Genomic DNA, 8,760 nt, shown 5'->3' with positions numbered 1-8,760 from the left:
CCATGAGTTCGAGAGTCACACAAGTATATTTTGTGGCAGTATTTACATGCGGTAGATTGTACCTCCTCTTCACTAGAATTAATTTTGTTAAAGTGTTCCCAGCATTTAGAGGATTGCCTAGGACCACTTGCATTAGCTTTTCTCTTCTGTTTAACTTGATTGTTAGCCAAATCAGGTCCAGCAACTAATGTTGTTGCTCCTGCACCAGCTTCAGCAGTGTTGATATTTGGAGTTGGTAAATTTTGACTAGGTTGGTTCATCACTGAAATCATGAAGGAGCCTTAATAACCAAATACCAACCATATGGGATTATTTATTTTAAGTTCATTGACTTTTAAAGGGTTGTAATAAAATTTTATGGGGGTGTATTAAATTTTAAATGAATGTAATTTAACATCCAAGGATTGTATTACTCTATTATTTAAGTGGTTGTAATTGAATATTTAAGGGGAGTTATGAATATTTAAGGGACTTTAATTTAACCTATAAGGGAGTTTAATTCTTATGTAAGTGACTATATAATTCAAGAGTCTAGTGTGTATCACACACACTAGACTTATTCAACCATTGAAGGGTAACTATAATACAGTGTCTAGTGTGTAACTAGCACATTGTACTCATTAAAAAATATTAGAATAATATTCAAATAAATATCCATTAAGAAAAAGAAAAAGCATATAATAAACAGAAGTATATATTAGAGAAACATGCATCAACAAAAACTTAAGCATGCATATAATACATTTAAAAGTATGTATAAGAAAGAAGAAAAAAAATTAAAATACATTATAAGTTATAAATAAAGGGTGTATAAAAAAAAATTACGCATACATTAAAAAAACTGAAGCATTACAATTAAATAGAAGCACACATTAAAAAAAAACTGAAGCACTAATTACATTTAGTAAAAAAGAAACACAAGTTACACTTAGAAAAAAAAGAAGCACATTTTTAACATGTTAATTAAACTCATAAAAAAGAACCAGAAACTTTAAGCACATATTAATTAAACACAACTTAAAAAGAAATATACAAGTTAAATATATAGCATTCATTTATAGGCATAAAAATATAGTATACATTTGAAAAACTTATAAACATGAAATAGAAACAATATAAGCATCAAACAGAAAATGAAAAAAATAGAAGCACAGACTTACAGTGCTCTTGCTCTATAATCAACCCTTGCTTGCTACTGTTATTGGCTCGTTGATCCATCTTTTCCAGCCACAAGCCAAGAACATCAAGTACGTTTTTTTTCCAGAATATGCAAAAAATCAAAAAGTCAAACTCTAGAAAGTATTTTGGGAAAAAAAATCAGAATATTCATATCTAATAATTATTCATATCTAGACATCAGAGTTTGAATTCATATCAGAATATTTAAATATCATAATATGCATATTAGAGTTTTCTAGATATGAATATTTATTAGAGTTGAAAATTAGAGTTTGAATTCAAAAATCAGAATATTGAAACTCTAGAGTATGCAAAAAATAAAGAAAAAATAAATAAATGAATATTTACCTTGAAGATATGAGATCCAATAAGTAGAGAAAATGAAACAAAAAGAATAAAAATAAATTAGTTATATGAAATAATAGCAACAAATCTAATAACTAAAAAACAACTTTGTTTTTTTACATCATACCAAAAAAATAATAATAAGAGTATGAATATCAAATGTTGGTCAGAAAGAGCATAAATTATCAAATATCAAATGTTCTACCTGGAGGAACTGCAAGGTTTCAAGGTGATGGAAAATTAAATTGGATGTACTAAAAAGAGAAGTATTAGTGGATAATAACTTAACAAATTGTAAAATGAGTATATAAATGATAAAATTACCAAGTGAATCATGGCATTATACTAGTAAAGTTTTGATACTACAAATAAGAGATGTCTAAAGGTAGTGATTGAAACAGGAAGTATCAACTAACAGAAAATGTTTGTACTTTCTAATCATGGTTAGCATACAACAAAACAACTAAGAAAATGCACATGACACATTCTTCAATTCAAAACAAGAAACAAAGAGTCTGATACAAATTAACAGCAACTATTTAGAGCTTATAATCTCAAAGGAAAATAGATTTTTCTTAATTGATTAATCTATTTGCTAACAATGCAAAAAGTAATTTCAATTTCAAAACCTAACCCTGCCATATAAAACAAAATAATATACTTAAAAAATTTGTTATCATGATGTATATTGAAGACAACAACAATATTAAGAACATAATAGAAAGTTAAAAAGTAAGGATTAATGTGGAAAATTAGACATAATGGATTTTTTGCCTTAACATTAATAAAACGAACCAAAATCTAATATATAAAACAAATAATTTAAGATGAGGACAAACAATTAGTAGGACAAATAATAGAGTTAAGAACACGACAAACTGCATGTTAAGTTGAGGTAGATTACTACATAATAACACATTATACTTAAGAAAATTGAAAAATCTAATATATAAAACAGCATGCAAAAACAAAAAAACCAAACTCTAGAAAATCCAAAAACAGAAACAATAGTTAAATCAAAACCCTAATTATAATAAAAAGAAATAAAAACCCTAACACAATGCAAAATAAATTAGAAAAAGATGAACATGTTTAAAACAACAAAGATAAAAAAATGCTATTTTTAACACGAGATTGAAAATGATAACAAAGAGGAAAATGTTTATAACAAAAAAGACGAAACTAACAATCAAAAATGAAACTAAGACGAAACTAACAGATTTAAAACAACAAAAACGAAAGAAGACAGTTTTGAAAAACGAGATTATAAAGTTTGGAACAAAAAAGGTTAGAGAGTTGAGAAATAAGAGATAAAGTGATAACCTAGGGTGGATGTGGCCGCCACTGACCGTCGTTGGCCGCCGTTGAGGCTTGAAGAAATTAGGGTTTTCTGGTGTGAAGAATAGGGTTCGTGAGAGGATGATGACGAGAGAATGAGTTGTGGGTGGAATTGTGAGACTGATTAAAATTAGGGTTATGGTTGAGTTATAATATTGGGCCAAATTAAATTGGATTTAGTAGACCCAGTCCAACACTTACTAATAATTATTATAAACTGTTATTGGGCGGGTCGGTCACCGCCGATCCAAAATTCATAACCCGAACCCGCCCGAATCTACCCTATTGAACCCTTTAATTGTACCCGTGTGACCCATTGGGTCCGATCCAACCAACCCAGTTTACTTCACCCGTTGCGGGTCGGGCGGTATAAAGCGGACCCATCTCTTTTGTCCAGCCCTAGGGTTAACAATCACATGATACCAGTACAATGGTAAATAAATATTAAAGTATAAGTTAGTAGTGCGTACAAAACATGTAGCAAACATATCAACCATCCCCAAATATTATGCTCTCATATCAAGCTTCACTCAATTTTGCTTAGCAAATTTATTTTCATTTAGCAAATTTGACTAACTCTCATCTTAGTGTTCTTGCTCAGAAAGCAAGGTTCTTTATAGGTTCTTTTGAACTCTGAATCTGGCCTGACTCAAAAGGAAAACTACTCTAAACGATCCTATGAGTACAATGGTACCTTTGTTCTAATGTGCAAACAAGGCTTATGGAAAATACGATGTTACAATATTGCCCCTTAGAGAAAATTTTATCCACAAAATTTCAAGTAGCTAAGATAGGGCTTTACTAACACAATCTCTTCCCAGCACCTAGGTCACACCATGCTCCAGATTGAAGATTAATTTCTTATGAGAAGAGTGCTAACAAGTATAGGTGTATAGCATCATTTATACTATTTACTACATAGTTTCCAACACACTATTTTCTATCCATTAGATTTCAAATAGGTTTTGTACCCTAAAAATATTTAAATGGCCTCGCTTTTTAAAAATGGGCTCCACTAAATTAGATGGTTCTACAAATATATTCAATTGGATAAATATGAATTTCAAAAGTGTGGTAAACAATTTGTTGCTAGAATTTGTCATGCTTCTAATCAAGTAGTCTCATTTTATGGAAAACAAATGCTAGCGATGACAATATAAATAAAGTGTCGTCCTTTTTCTTTATTTTATTGATCTATATAATTTTCCTCTATTTGCATTGCGTTTTCGGTTCATATCTTCAATTCAAAAAGAACACTTGTTCAATGTTAAATGCAACATGCAGACAATATATATAATACAAAAGATGTTTTGTAAAGAATGCAATGTTATTTGTCTTTTGATAGGTTATGTCCTACACGTGAAGAAATGAATCTTTGACCACAACTTTTAGAATATCTTATTGTCAAGAGAATAGCTAGGCTTTTTCATGACAAGATGATATTGCCTTATAAAATTTAATGGCGTAAAGGAAGTTAGAATTAGGTGAGGATGGATTAATGTGGACGATAAAGAAGCTTTATTTTGTTTTGGAGCCATTGAAGCAAACAAATTAGAGATCAAGCATGAATGAATCATTGAGTATAGTTTGAAAAAAGAAAGACTAGTATAATTTCCCTTAGAGTGAGTGTATATTGGCCATATTTGGAAATGAGACAATATTGACTAGTGTGCATCTTTCCAATATATCGATGTTTTACTTTATTCATTTATCACCGTTCCCATATTTTTTTTACTTTTCCTTGACACAAATCCATCTCGATATAGTAAAAAAAAAATATAAGTAAGATTTATTAATTACTATAACTACAAGTATAAGAACTACTCTAAGTCATTATAAATAATTGATAACAATTCAATAAGTCCTATATTTTTTAAAAATAAAAATTAGAGAGAAAAAGTATTACAAGAAAAAAATTACATTCTAACTATAAGTTGACAATCACCTATTATTTACAACACTCTAATAAATATATTTAAATAAAAGAAAGCAATTATAACTTTAAAAACTAGATCAAAACCCGAAAAAATATGCATAATAAACAACTATCTTATTAAAAACATAATGTGTAACATGCAATGCACCCTATCCATCGGGCAAATGCATCATTTGTAATATTGCATATTAACATTTCTATGGACCCTCCCAATGAACTATCCCATGATACATTTTTTTTACTTGAGCAAAGTAGAACCCCTTCGGGGCGGGTACAAGGGGTGGTACCCAATTTTTTAACTATTATTTGATTGATATTTCTATATGTAACTTTACGGATTTTATAGGGATATATATAGTTAGATTTGGATGTTGAGTTATAAGAGTTAAAGAATTGAGTGATAAAGTAGTTTATAGTTTGATTTACTCCCTTAGAATAGTACACTAATATTTGTAGTATTTGATAATACTTTTTTGTAACATATATTAAGTATATTAAGTGTTGTCTAAAATTTGTGTAACTAATATTTTATGATTGTTGTAAGAGCTCGTTTAGCAACAAAATAAAAGTGTTCTCTAAAATCAAAATGAGAACATTTTTAAAATGTCACTATTTTCATAGTTTAAACAATATTCATCAATAGTGCACTTAAAGTGTGAGAAAAATATTTCTTTAGACAATACACAATTCTCATATACTATACAAGACGTATACTGGCGCTCAAAATATCAATTACATTATGCGGTGATAAATGAGTTAACAAAACAATATATTGTTACTCTCTCCAACAAATTATAAGTATCGCCTATGTGCTAAGAAACAAAATTATCGATACGAGTTCGGATCTTTTCAATTCAAATCTCTCTCAATCTTTGTCAATCTTTTCTATTTTTTTAGTTTTAATTTAATTTTCTTTAAATGCTTTTTATTGGATCAAAAGTTTATATCACATAGATCGTGCATATAAAATTTTACACAAATATAAAATCATTTGATATATTATTAAAACTCATGAAGATTAAAATTGTTCAATAAAATTGCATAAGACATTGATTTTAATATATTTGAATAAAAAATCAAATAACTTTAGATTTGTGTAAAATTTTACATGCATCATCTTTATGATATAAATTTTTGATCCAATGGAAAAAAATGTAAAGGTAAGAGAAATGGAGAGGATTGACAAAGATTGAGGGAGATTTGGATTAAGATGATCCATGTTGACACAAAATCTCAATTTGATGTTTTAAAGATAATAACAAATATCTTAAATTATATTTTTAAGATTATATTCAAGAATATCCGTAAACTTTTTCTATTTTTTTAAGCGAAATCTACATCTGAAGTGAATTCAAGAATTTTTTTCATACATTATTAAGTTCAGTAATCATGAGTCGCTCAATTTATACGATAGATATGTTACAATGTATTTTTATGAGTCACTTGATAGTGATTATTATATGAAACAACCCAAATGATTTAATTTCCATATCACATACAATTCAAACTATTGAAGTGACGACTTAATTAAAATAAGTAAGTATCTTTATGTGCTCAAACAATCTGGATACCTATTATGTAATATTCTTAGTGAATATTTATAAATAAATGATATAGGAATGACATCATTTGGAAATATGTCTTTGAGAAAAGAGTTGAAAATATTTTTCTATTTATATTGATGATTTAAATATTATCAAAACTCGTAAAGAGTTTGAATTTTGAATGCTTAAAAAAAATATTTGGAGATTAAATATGAAAAAAAATATAAGAATTTGTTTGAGATTACACACTGAGTATTTTAAGAATATATTTTTAAAATATGAAGCTTATATAGCAACAAAGTTGGATAATAAGACTCTTTATGAATGGACTCTACTACACAAACGTGTTTGTGAATATGTTCTTCAGTCGGTTGATGGCAATGTTTTGACTACATTAGTGGCGATAAAGATGCATTTGATAAAGTTTTTAACCTTGAAACTTCATGAAAGGATTTTAATGGAAGATCATTTGAAATTTAGGGGTTACTTCTTCTTGGTTTCTTGTTTGACTCATGGGAAACCTTTAGAATGTCATTATTTGATTCTACTCTTAACAGTATGTTGTCAATTGACCTTGTTAAAAATAATATTTTGAAAAAAGAAATAAGAAGAATGTTTTAGAATTCTCCTTCGCAATCAAAAGTATTGGCTAATAGATCAAATGAGAGAAGCAAAAATCAATATTCATGTAATAGAGATCCAATGCAAGTGAAATTCCAAAAACAAATACAAAATTGAAGAATTATGGACTTTTGACAAGAAATAAGAAGATTACGATGAAAACATAACTAATTTGACATCTGATGACTAAGTTCTTATTCAAGAGCATGATATTGTTAATATTGTTGATAGTGCATCCAATTGGGTGATTGATAGTGCATGTTACATCAAGAAGAGATATTTTCTATTCTTATACTCTTATTGATTTTGGTGATGTAAAATTAACTCATGAATGTGTGCTAAAGTGTCTTGGTCTTAGAAATATTGATTTAGAGATGTCTAAGGCAATAGCTTAACTCTCAAAGTTGTTAAGCATGCTCTAGAAAGTCCGATTGAATTTACTTATAGTAGCTAAACTATGTGATGAAACTAGGCTATAACTAAAGATTACCAAGGGTTTTATGGTTATGATTATTAGAGGTACAAAGTGTTCATGGCATATGAAAAAAAAAAAACTAAAGATGCTCATATGAAACGTGTTGTTTGACATGAGAAATCAATACTAAAAGAAATGGGACCAAGATTTTGTTGAAAATAAGAACATGGTTTCTTTTAAGAGTCATTCATCTAGAAGATCGGAAATTCTTGATTTGGTACATTTTTATCTATGCAACTCTTTGAAGACAACAAAGCTTGCGGGCAATGCATTCTTTTAACACTATTCAAGAAAGACTTTGGTTTGCACCTTGAAGATAAATGATGGTGTTTAAAGTGTGCACAACAAGAAAACATGGATTTTGTGAGGGCTTAGCCTTCACAAAGGAAAAAAAAACAGCCACAAAGTAGGCATTTGTGGCGGTCTTAGGCAGCCATAAATAAGGTGGTCACAAACCTTTGTGGCAGCCAAAACGGCCACAAAGTGTGAAAATTTCATTGTTCTTTGTGAGGACAAAGGTCGTCACAAACGTATGCTTTTGTCAGGGCATATGCCGCCACAAATGCCTCACTCGGTGAGCGTTTAGGCCGTCACAAATGATAAACTGATTTTAAAAAGTTAAGCTTTTGTGGGGCCCAAGCCGCCATAGATGCTTCCCTTTGTGAGGGTTTAGGCCGCCACAAAGAATGTTCCAGATTAAAAAATAAATATTTTGTGAGGGATTAAGCCGCCACAAAATATTAACTTTATTAAAAAATTATTTTTTAAATTCAAAACTAATACTAAAAAATAATATTATATATGATAAATTAATATGAATATAAGTTTAAAATTTAAATTAAAATTACAATATTATAATTGAATTTAAAATATAATATTTAAATTTAAATTTAATATGTTATATATAATAAACTAATATCAATATAAATTAAAAATATAATATTACAATTTAATTATCATTTAAATTAAATTTAAAATATAATATTTAAATTATAATTATAATTAAATATTAATTGAAATTAAAGTTAAATTAAATTTAAATTTAAATTTAAATTTAAATAAAAATTAAATTTAAAAATTAAAATAAATATTATATATAAAAATATAATATTAATAATAATTAAAGTAATTACTACCAAACCAAATAAAACATTCTAAAATTAATAAGTAATGTCTTACAAATCAATAATTAAACACAATAACTAACTACGACAAGATAAATATGTGTTCATACAAACCAAAAATAAAATTATGAAATTATTCAAATACATCAATCCTCATAATAATTCCTCTGATCAGCTCCACTCCCACCATCATTATTT

At 27.9% G+C, this 8,760-nt stretch overlaps 1 pseudogene; it reads right to left on the bottom strand.

Annotated features, from left to right (window-relative positions):
* Positions 1-1,218, bottom strand: part of LOC140918821 (zinc finger BED domain-containing protein RICESLEEPER 2-like) — a 6,244-nt pseudogene extending 5,026 nt beyond the window's left edge.
* Positions 1,219-8,760: the final 7,542 nt, after the last annotated feature.

Source organism: Cicer arietinum, chromosome 7, assembly GCF_000331145.2.
Source record: "Cicer arietinum cultivar CDC Frontier isolate Library 1 chromosome 7, Cicar.CDCFrontier_v2.0, whole genome shotgun sequence".
In the NCBI taxonomy this organism is placed as follows: domain Eukaryota; kingdom Viridiplantae; phylum Streptophyta; class Magnoliopsida; order Fabales; family Fabaceae; genus Cicer; species Cicer arietinum.
The sequence above is the reverse complement of the archived record's forward strand: the minus strand, read 5'-3'. Positions and strand labels throughout refer to the sequence as shown.